This window comes from Bos mutus, chromosome 2, assembly GCF_027580195.1.
Source record: "Bos mutus isolate GX-2022 chromosome 2, NWIPB_WYAK_1.1, whole genome shotgun sequence".
NCBI lineage: Eukaryota > Metazoa > Chordata > Mammalia > Artiodactyla > Bovidae > Bos > Bos mutus.
Window position 1 is genome coordinate 123,444,095 of NC_091618.1, and position 9,129 is coordinate 123,453,223.

Genomic DNA, 9,129 nt, shown 5'->3' on the forward strand with positions numbered 1-9,129 from the left:
GCGAAATAATTTGGGCTAGCAAACCAGACTGTGGGATATCTACCACGCGAAAAGCCAGCTCCAACCTAAGACACCGCCAGGCCTGCGCACGGAACAAAGGACTGGACAGAGATAGCCAGCTGCAGACCTTCCCCCTTCGGTGACAGGCAGCCAGAGCCGGAAGGGGGCAATCACAGCCCCAGAGAGACATTATCTATAAAACTGTAAGCAGGCTTCTTTGCTAACTAAAACTTCTTGGGGGTCTGGATGGTCAACATCTGCCTGAGAAGGTGCGCCAGTTTTACACCCAGATAACCGAGTGGTGGGGAGGCGATAAGTCCCAGCATTGGCACTCGCCAAACACCTCATCACCTGAGCTGCTCAGACCTGGGAAGAGCACAAAACGCAGGCCCAACTGAGTCTGTGCCTCTGAGGACTACCTGAGTGCCTGAACCTGAGCGGCTTGGACCTGGGAGGTGCATGCAGCCCAGGGCCGGCCTCGGATTGTTCCCCGCGGAACAACCTAGAGCCCGAGCAGTGTGGGCAGGGAGGCTACACGCGCTGTGAGCGGGGGCAGACCCAGTGTGGCTGAGGCACTGCGAGCCTACGCCAGTGTTATTTGTTTGCAACATCCCTTCCTCCCTCCCCACAGCGCGACTGAACAAGTGAGCCTAAAAAAAAAAAAAAAAGTTTCCCCCACCGTCCTCTTTGTGTCAGGGCAGTAACCAGACACTGAAGAGACCAGCAAACAGAAGAAGTTATAACAGAGGGAAACGCCTTGGAAGCTACAGGCAATAGATTAAAACCCCGTGGTTACTACGGACTACATAGGAAGGGGCCTATACATCTTGAGAAATATAAGTCAGACCAAGGAACTAGCCAAAAATGAACTGAACCCACAGTACTCACAACAAAACCAGAAAAAGTCCTAGATATATTTTTACTATTTTTATGATCATTCTTTCTTTCTTTCTTTCTTTTTTTAATTTTTAGGAAAAAAAAAATTTAAGTCTTCTATTGTTCCTTTAATTTTCACTTTTATAACCTATTACTTTGCAAAAGAAAAAAAAAGACCCTATTTTTTCTTCTTCAGCAAACTTCATATATATATATTTTATAAATTTTTGACCTTGTTTTTTTTTTTTTTTCTTCTTCTTTTCTTCTTTTCTTTAACATTGTATTTTTGAAATTTCAAACTCTACTCTAGTTTTTAATTTTAGCTTTTTGGTATATGTTATCAATCTTGTACCTATAGTTTTTTTAATGATTTCTGTGACTTTTTTTTTTTTTTATTCTGTTTCTTTCTCTTCTTCTTTTATATAACACTGTGTATCTGAAATTCCAAACTCTACTCTAGATTTTTAATTTATGCTTTTTGGTATTTGATATTAATTTTGTACCTGTGTTTTCTTTATAATTTTTGTGACATTGTTTGTTTTTCTTTGTTTGATTGTTTTCTCTCTTTATGTCTCTTCTTCCTTTTTTTTAACATTGTATTTTTGAAATTCCAAACTCTACTCCAGATTTTTAATTTTTGCTTTTTGGTATTAGATATCAATTTTGTACCTGTATTTTCTTTATAATTTTCGCGACCTTGTTTTTCTTTGTTCGTTTTTTCTCTCTTTCTTTTCCTTCTTCTTTTCTTTAACATCGTATTTTTGAAATTCCAAACTCTACTCTAGATTTTTAATTTTTGCTTTTATGTATTTGTTACCAATTTTGTACCTTTAAGAACCCAATCCTCAGGACCCATTTTTCACTAGGGAGAGAGATTACTGGCTTGACTGCTCTCCCTCCCTTTGGACTCTCCTTTTTCTCCACCAGGTCGCCTGTGTCTCCTCCCTAACCCCTCTCTTCTCTACCCAACTCTGTGAGTTTCTGTGTGTTCCAGACGGTGGAGAACACTTAGGGAACTGATTACTGGCTGGATCTGTCTCCCTCCTTTTCATTCCCCCCTTTTATCCTTCTGGCCACCTCTGTCTCCTTCCTCCTTCTTCTCTTCTCTGTATAACTCTGTGAACATCTCTGAGTAGTCCAGTTGTGGAGTGCACATAAGGAAGTGACTACTGGCTACCCCACTCTCTCCACTATTGATTCCACCTCATCTCAATTGGGTCACCTCTAACTCCCCCCTCCCTCTTCTCTTCTCCATGTAACACTGTGAACCTCTCTGAGTGACCCTCACAGTAGAGAAACTTTTCATCTTTAACGTAGATGTTTTATGAATGGTGCTGTATAGAAGGAGAAGTTTTGAAACTACTGTAAAAATAAGACCAATAACTGGAAGCAGGAGGCTTAAGTCCAAACTCTGACTCCAGGGAACTCCTGACTCCAAGGAACATTAATAGACAGGAGCTCATCAAACGCCTCCATACCTATACTGAAACCAAGCACCACACAAGGGCCAACAAGTTCCAGGGCAAGACATACCAAGCAAATTCTCCAGCAACAAAGGAACACAGCCCTGAGCTTCAAGATACAAGCTGCCCAAAGTCATCCCAAAACCATAGACATCTCATAACTCATTACTGGACATTTCATTGCACTCCAGAGAGAAGAAATACAGCTCCACCCACCAGAACACCGACACAAGCTTCCCTAACCAGGAAACCTTGACAAGCCACCTGTACAAACCCACACACAGTGAAGAAAAGCCACAATAAAGAGAACTCCACAAACTGCCAGAATACAGAAAGGACACCCCAAACTCAGCAATATAAACAAGATGAAGAGACAGAGGAATACCCAGCAGATAAAGGAACAGGATAAATGCCCACCAAACCAAACAAAAGAGGAAGAGATAGAGAATCTACCTGATAAAGAATTCCGAATAATGATAGTGAAAATGATCCAAAATCTTGAAACTAAAATGGAATCACAGATAAATAGCCTGGAGACAAGGATTGAGAAGATGCAAGAAAGGTTTAACAAGGACCTAGAAGAAATAAAAAAGAGTCAATATATAATGAATAATGGAATAAGTGAAATTAAAAACATGCTGGAGGCAACAAATAGTAGAATAACAGAGGCAGAAGATAGGATTAGTGAATTAGAAGATAGAATGGTAGAAATAAATGAATCAGAGAGGATAAAAGAAAAACGAATTAAAAGAAATGAGGACAATCTCAGAGACCTCCAGGACAACATTAAATGCTACAACATTCGAATCATAGGGGTTCCAGAAGAAGAAGACAAAAAGAAAGACCATGAGAGAATACTTGAGGAGATAATCGTTGAAAACTTCCTAAAATGGGGAAGGAAATAATCACCCAAGTCCAAGAAACCCAGAGAGTCCCAAACAGGATAAACCCAAGCAAAAACACCCCAAGACACATATTAATCAAATTAACAAAGATCAAACACAAAGAACAAATATAAAATAAAATAAAATAAAAGCAGCAAGGGAAAAACAACAAATAACACACAAGGGAATTCCCATAAGGATAACAGCTGATCTTTCAATAGAAACTCTTCAAGCCAGGAGGGAATGGCAAGACATACTTAAAATGATGAAAGAAAATAACCTACAGCCCAGATTATTGTACCCAGCAAGGATTTCATTCAAGTATGAAGGAGAAATCAAAAGCTTTTCAGACAAGCAAAAGCTGAGAGAATTCAGCACCACCAAACCAGCTCTCCAGCAAATACTAAAGGATAGTCTCTAGACAGGAAACACAAAAACGGTGTATAAATTCAAACCCAAAACAACAAAGTAAATGGCAACGGGATCATACTTATCAGTAATTACCTTAAACGTAAATGGGTTGAATGCCCCAACCAAAAGACAAAGACTGGCTGAATGGATACAAAAATAAGACCCCTACATATGTTGTCTACAAGAGACTCACCTCAAAACAGGGACACATACAGACTGAAAGTGAAGGGCTGGAAAAAGATTTTCCATGCAAATAGGGACCAAAAGAAATCAGGAGTAGCAATACTCATATCAGATAAAATAGACTTTAAAACAAAGGCTGTGAAAAGAGACAAAGAAGGTCACTACATAATGATCAAAGGATCAATCCAAGAAGAAGATATAACAACTATAAATATATATGCACCCAACATGGGAGCACCGCAATATGTAAGGCAAATGCTAACAAGTATGAAAGGAGAAATTAACAATAACACAATAATAGTGGGAGACTTTAATACCCCACTCACACCTATGGATAGATCAACTAAACAGAAAATTAACAAGGAAACACAAACTTTAAACGATACAATAGACCAGTTAGACCTAATTGATATCTATAGGACATTTCATCCCAACACAATGAATTTCACCTTTTTCTCAAGCGCACATGGAACCTTCTCCAGGATAGATCACATCCTGGGCCATAAAAACTAGCCTTGGTAAATTCAAAAAAATAGAAATCATTCCAAGCATCTTTTCTGACCACAATGCAGTAAGATTAGATCTCAATTACAGGAGAAAAACTATTAAAAACTCCAACATATGGAGGCTGAACAACGCGCTGCTGAATAACCAACAAATCACAGAAGAAATCAAAAAGAAATCAAAATTTGCATAGAAACGAATGAAAATGAAAACACAACAACCCAAAACCTGTGGGACACTGTAAAAGCAGTCCTAAGGGGAAAGTTCATAGCAATACAGGCATACCTCAAGAAACAAGAAAAAGTCAAATAAATAACCTAACTCTACACCTAAAGCAACTAGAAAAGGAAGAAATGAAGAACCCCAGGATTAGTAGAAGGAAAGAAATCTTAAAAATTAGAGCAGAAATAAACGCGAAAGAAACAAAAGAGACCATAGCAAAAATCAACAAAAACAAAAGCTGGTTCTTTGAAAGGATAAATAAAATTGACAAACCATTAGCCAGACTCATCAAGAAACAAAGGGAGAAAAATCAAATCAATAAAATTAGAAATGAAAATGGAGAGATCACAACAGACAACACAGAAATACAAAGGATCATAAGAGACTACTATCAACAATTATATGCTAATAAAATGGACAACGTGGAAGAAATGGACAAATTCTTAGAAAAGTACAACTTTCCAAAACTCGACCAGGAAGAAATAGAAAATCTTAACAGACCCATCACAAGCACGGAAATTGAAACTCTAATAAAAAATCTTCCAGCAAACAAAAGCCCAGGTCCAGACGGCTTCACAGCTGAATTCTACCAAAAATTTAGAGAAGAGCTAACACCTATCCTGCTCAAACTCTTCCAGAAAATGGCAGAGGAAGGTAAACTACAAACTCATTCTATGAGGCCACCATCACCCTAATACCAAAACCTGACAAAGATCCCACAAAAAAAGAAAACTACAGGCCAATATCACTGATGAACATAGATGCAAAAATCCTTAACAAAATTCTAGCAATCAGAATCCAACAACACATTAAAAAGATCATACACCATGACCAAGTGGGCTTTATCCCAGGGATGCAAGGATTCTTCAATATCCGCAAATCAATCAATGTAATACACCACATTAACAAATTGAAAAATAAAAACCATATGATTATCTCAATAGATGCAGAGAAAGCCTTTGACAAAATTCAACATCCATTTATGATAAAAACTCTTCAGAAAGCAGCAACAGAAGGAACATATCTCAACATAATAAAAGCTATATATGACAAACCCACAGCAAACATTATCCTCAATGGTGAAAAATTGAAAGCATTTCTTCTAAAGTCAGGAACAAGACAAGGGTGCCCACTTTCACTATTACTGTTCAACATAGTTTTGGAAGTTTTGGCTGCAGCAATCAGAGCAGAAAAAGAAATAAAAGGAATCCAAATTGGAAAATAAGAAGTAAAACTCTCACTATTTGCAGATGACATGATCCTCTATATAGAAAACCCTAAAGACTCCACCAGAAAATTACTAGAACTAATCAATGACTATAGTAAAGTTGCAGGATATAAAATCAACACACAGAAATCCCTTGCATTCCTATACACTAATAATGAGAAAACAGAAAGAGAAATTAAGGAAACAATTCCATTCACCATTGCAACGAAAAGAATAAAATACTTAGGAATATATCTACCTAAAGAAACTAAAGACCTATATATAGAAAAAAATAAAAACACTGGTGAAAGAAATCAAAGAGGACACTAATACATGGAGGAATATACCATGTTCATGGATTGGAAGAATCAATATAGTGAAAATGAGTATACTACCCAAAGCAATTTATAGATTCAATGCAATCCCTATCAAGCTACCAATGGTATTCTTCACAGAGCTAGAACAAATAATTTCACAATTTGTATGGAAATACAAAAAACCTCGAATAGCCAAAGCGATCCTGAGAAAGAAGAATGGAACTGGAGGAATCAACCTACCTGACTTCAGGCTCTACTACAAAGCCACAGTCATCAAGACACTATGATACTGGCACAAAGACAGAAATATTGATCAATGGAATAAAATAGAAAGCCCAGAGATAAATCCACGCACATATGTACACCTTATCTTTGACAAAGGAGGCAAGAATATACAATGGATTAAAGACAATCTCTTTAACAAGTGGTGCTGGAAAAACTGGTCAACCACTTGTAAAAGAATGAAACTAGAACACTTTCTAACACCATACACAAAAATAAACTCAAAATGGATTAAAGACCTCAACGTAAGACCGGAAACTATAAAACTCCTAGAGAAGAACATAGGCAAAACACTCTCTGACATACATCACAGCAGGATCCTCTATGACCCACCTCCCAGAATATTGGAAATAAAAGCAAAAATAAACAAATGGGACCTAATTAACCTTAAAAGCTTCTGCACATCAAAGGAAACTATTAGCAAGGTGAAAAGACAGCCTTCAGAATGGGAGAAAATAATAGCAAATGAAGCAACTGACAAACAACTAATCTCAAAAATATACAAGCAACTCCTACAGCTCAACTCCAGAAAAATAAATGACCCAATCAAAAAATGGGCCAAAGAACTAAATAGACATTTCTCCAAAGAAGACATACAGATGGCTAACAAACACATGAAAAGATGCTCAACATCACTCATTATCAGAGAAATGCAAATCAAAACCACTATGAGGTACCATCTCACACCAGTCAGAATGGCTGCGATCCAAAAGTCTACAAATAATAAATGCTGGAGAGGGTGTGGAGAAAAGGGAACCCTCTTACACTGTTGGTGGGAATGCAAACTAGTACAGCCACTATGGAGAACAGTGTGGAGATTCCTTCAAAAACTGGAAATAGAACTGCCTTATGATCCAGCAATCCCACTGCTGGGCATACACACTGAGGAAACCAGAAGGGAAAGAGACACGTGTACCCCAATGTTCATCACAGCACTGTTTATAATAGCCAGGACATGGAAGCAACCTAGATGTCCATCAGCAGATGAATGGATAAGAAAGCAGTGGTACATATACACAGTGGAGTATTACTCAGCCATTAAAAAGAATACATTTGAATCAGTTCTAATGAGGTGGATGAAACTGGAGCCTATTTTACAGAGTGAAGTAAGCCAGAAGGAAAAACACCAATACAGTATACTAACGCATATATATGGAATTTAGAAAGATGGTAACAATAACCCTGTGTACGAGACAGCAAAAGAGACAGTGATGTATAGAACAGTCTTTTGGACTCTGTGGGAGAGGGAGAGGGTGGGAAGATTTGAGAGAATAGCATTGAAACATGTAAAATATCATGTATGAAACGAGATGCCAGTCCAGGTTCGATGCCTGATACTGGATGCTTGCGGCTAGTGCACTGGGACGACCCAGAGGGATGGTATGGGGAGGGAGGAGGGAGGAGGGTTCAGGATGGGGAGCACATGTATACCTGTGGTGGATTCATTTTGATATTTGGCAAAACTAATACAATTTGTAAAGTTTAAAAATAAAATTAAAAAAAAAAAAAAGGAAAAGACTCTGATGCTGGGAGGGATTGGGGGCAGAAGGAGAAGGGGACAACAGAGGATGAGATGGCTGGATGGCATCACTGACTTGATGGATATGAGTTTGTGTGAATTCCGGGAGTTGGTGATGGACAGGGAGGCCTGGCATGCTGCAGTTCATGGGGTCGCAGGGAGTCAGACAGAACTGAGCGACTGAACTTAACTGAAACATGAAACTAAGTTAAGCCCATATCTCAACCCACAGATATTTGGACAAAAAGTAGAACAAACAATGGACCAAGACCCACTGCATATAAAAGTATTTTTCCTGGTGTGCTGCACTGTACCCACACTATAATTCTAGGGTTCAACCCAATGGTAAATCACTTACATCCTGAAGTGATCCTGAAAGCAGCCACCCCCAAACTCCCCTGAGAATTTGATGAGAGTTCCACTGTGTATATGAAATGTTTTATGAATATATGAGTTGATATCCCTTTGTTTAACTCTGGGGAAATTAGTAAATTAGATTATAAAGCTTCTTGGTGCTCCTATTCTGATTGACTTATAGGGACTAATAAGCACTCACATAATTCAAAGTTAACTAAACTAAACCAGAATAAGCAAAAAACTCAATAATCTCAGATATAGAAAAAAGTCTAAATGACATAAAAATGCTAGCCTTTTAAATTAAAAAAGTTAGCTCAGAGAAATGATCAAGTTGGAGATAAAGACTGACTGCCAGGGTATAGCATAAGAAGCAAAGAAATTTATATCGATGTCTAGTGGGTAGAAGAAAAAATTGAGAACTTCAGTAATATTAACAAAATTTAAGGTTTTTAAAAAATTTAAAAATTATTTGTAATATTTCTAATCAAAGTGAATACTTGAGCAAATTAATATGATTAGCTAATTTTAATTCATTTTTTATTTTATCATAGTCCAAAAATATGTAAGTGTATATAATTTGTGTAAAATTTGGGTAATTTTTCATAAAAGTCCTAATTAATTTGAACTTGCTAATATCTTATACTGGTTATATTATTATATTAAGTTATAATAATTGCAAAAAGTATTTTAAATATCACGATTATTTTAAAATATGTTCAACTAAGTTTATATTATTTTTTAGAATATAAAATTGTGTAAAAATTTATTCTACTTAAACAACATATGAATGAAATAAAAATGTCACTTTACAAAAAAAGCATATCAATAATAAATATGATTTTATACTATAAACATCAGTTTAAGCATAAAATTTCTAAGATCCTTAACCAATATAAACTGTAGA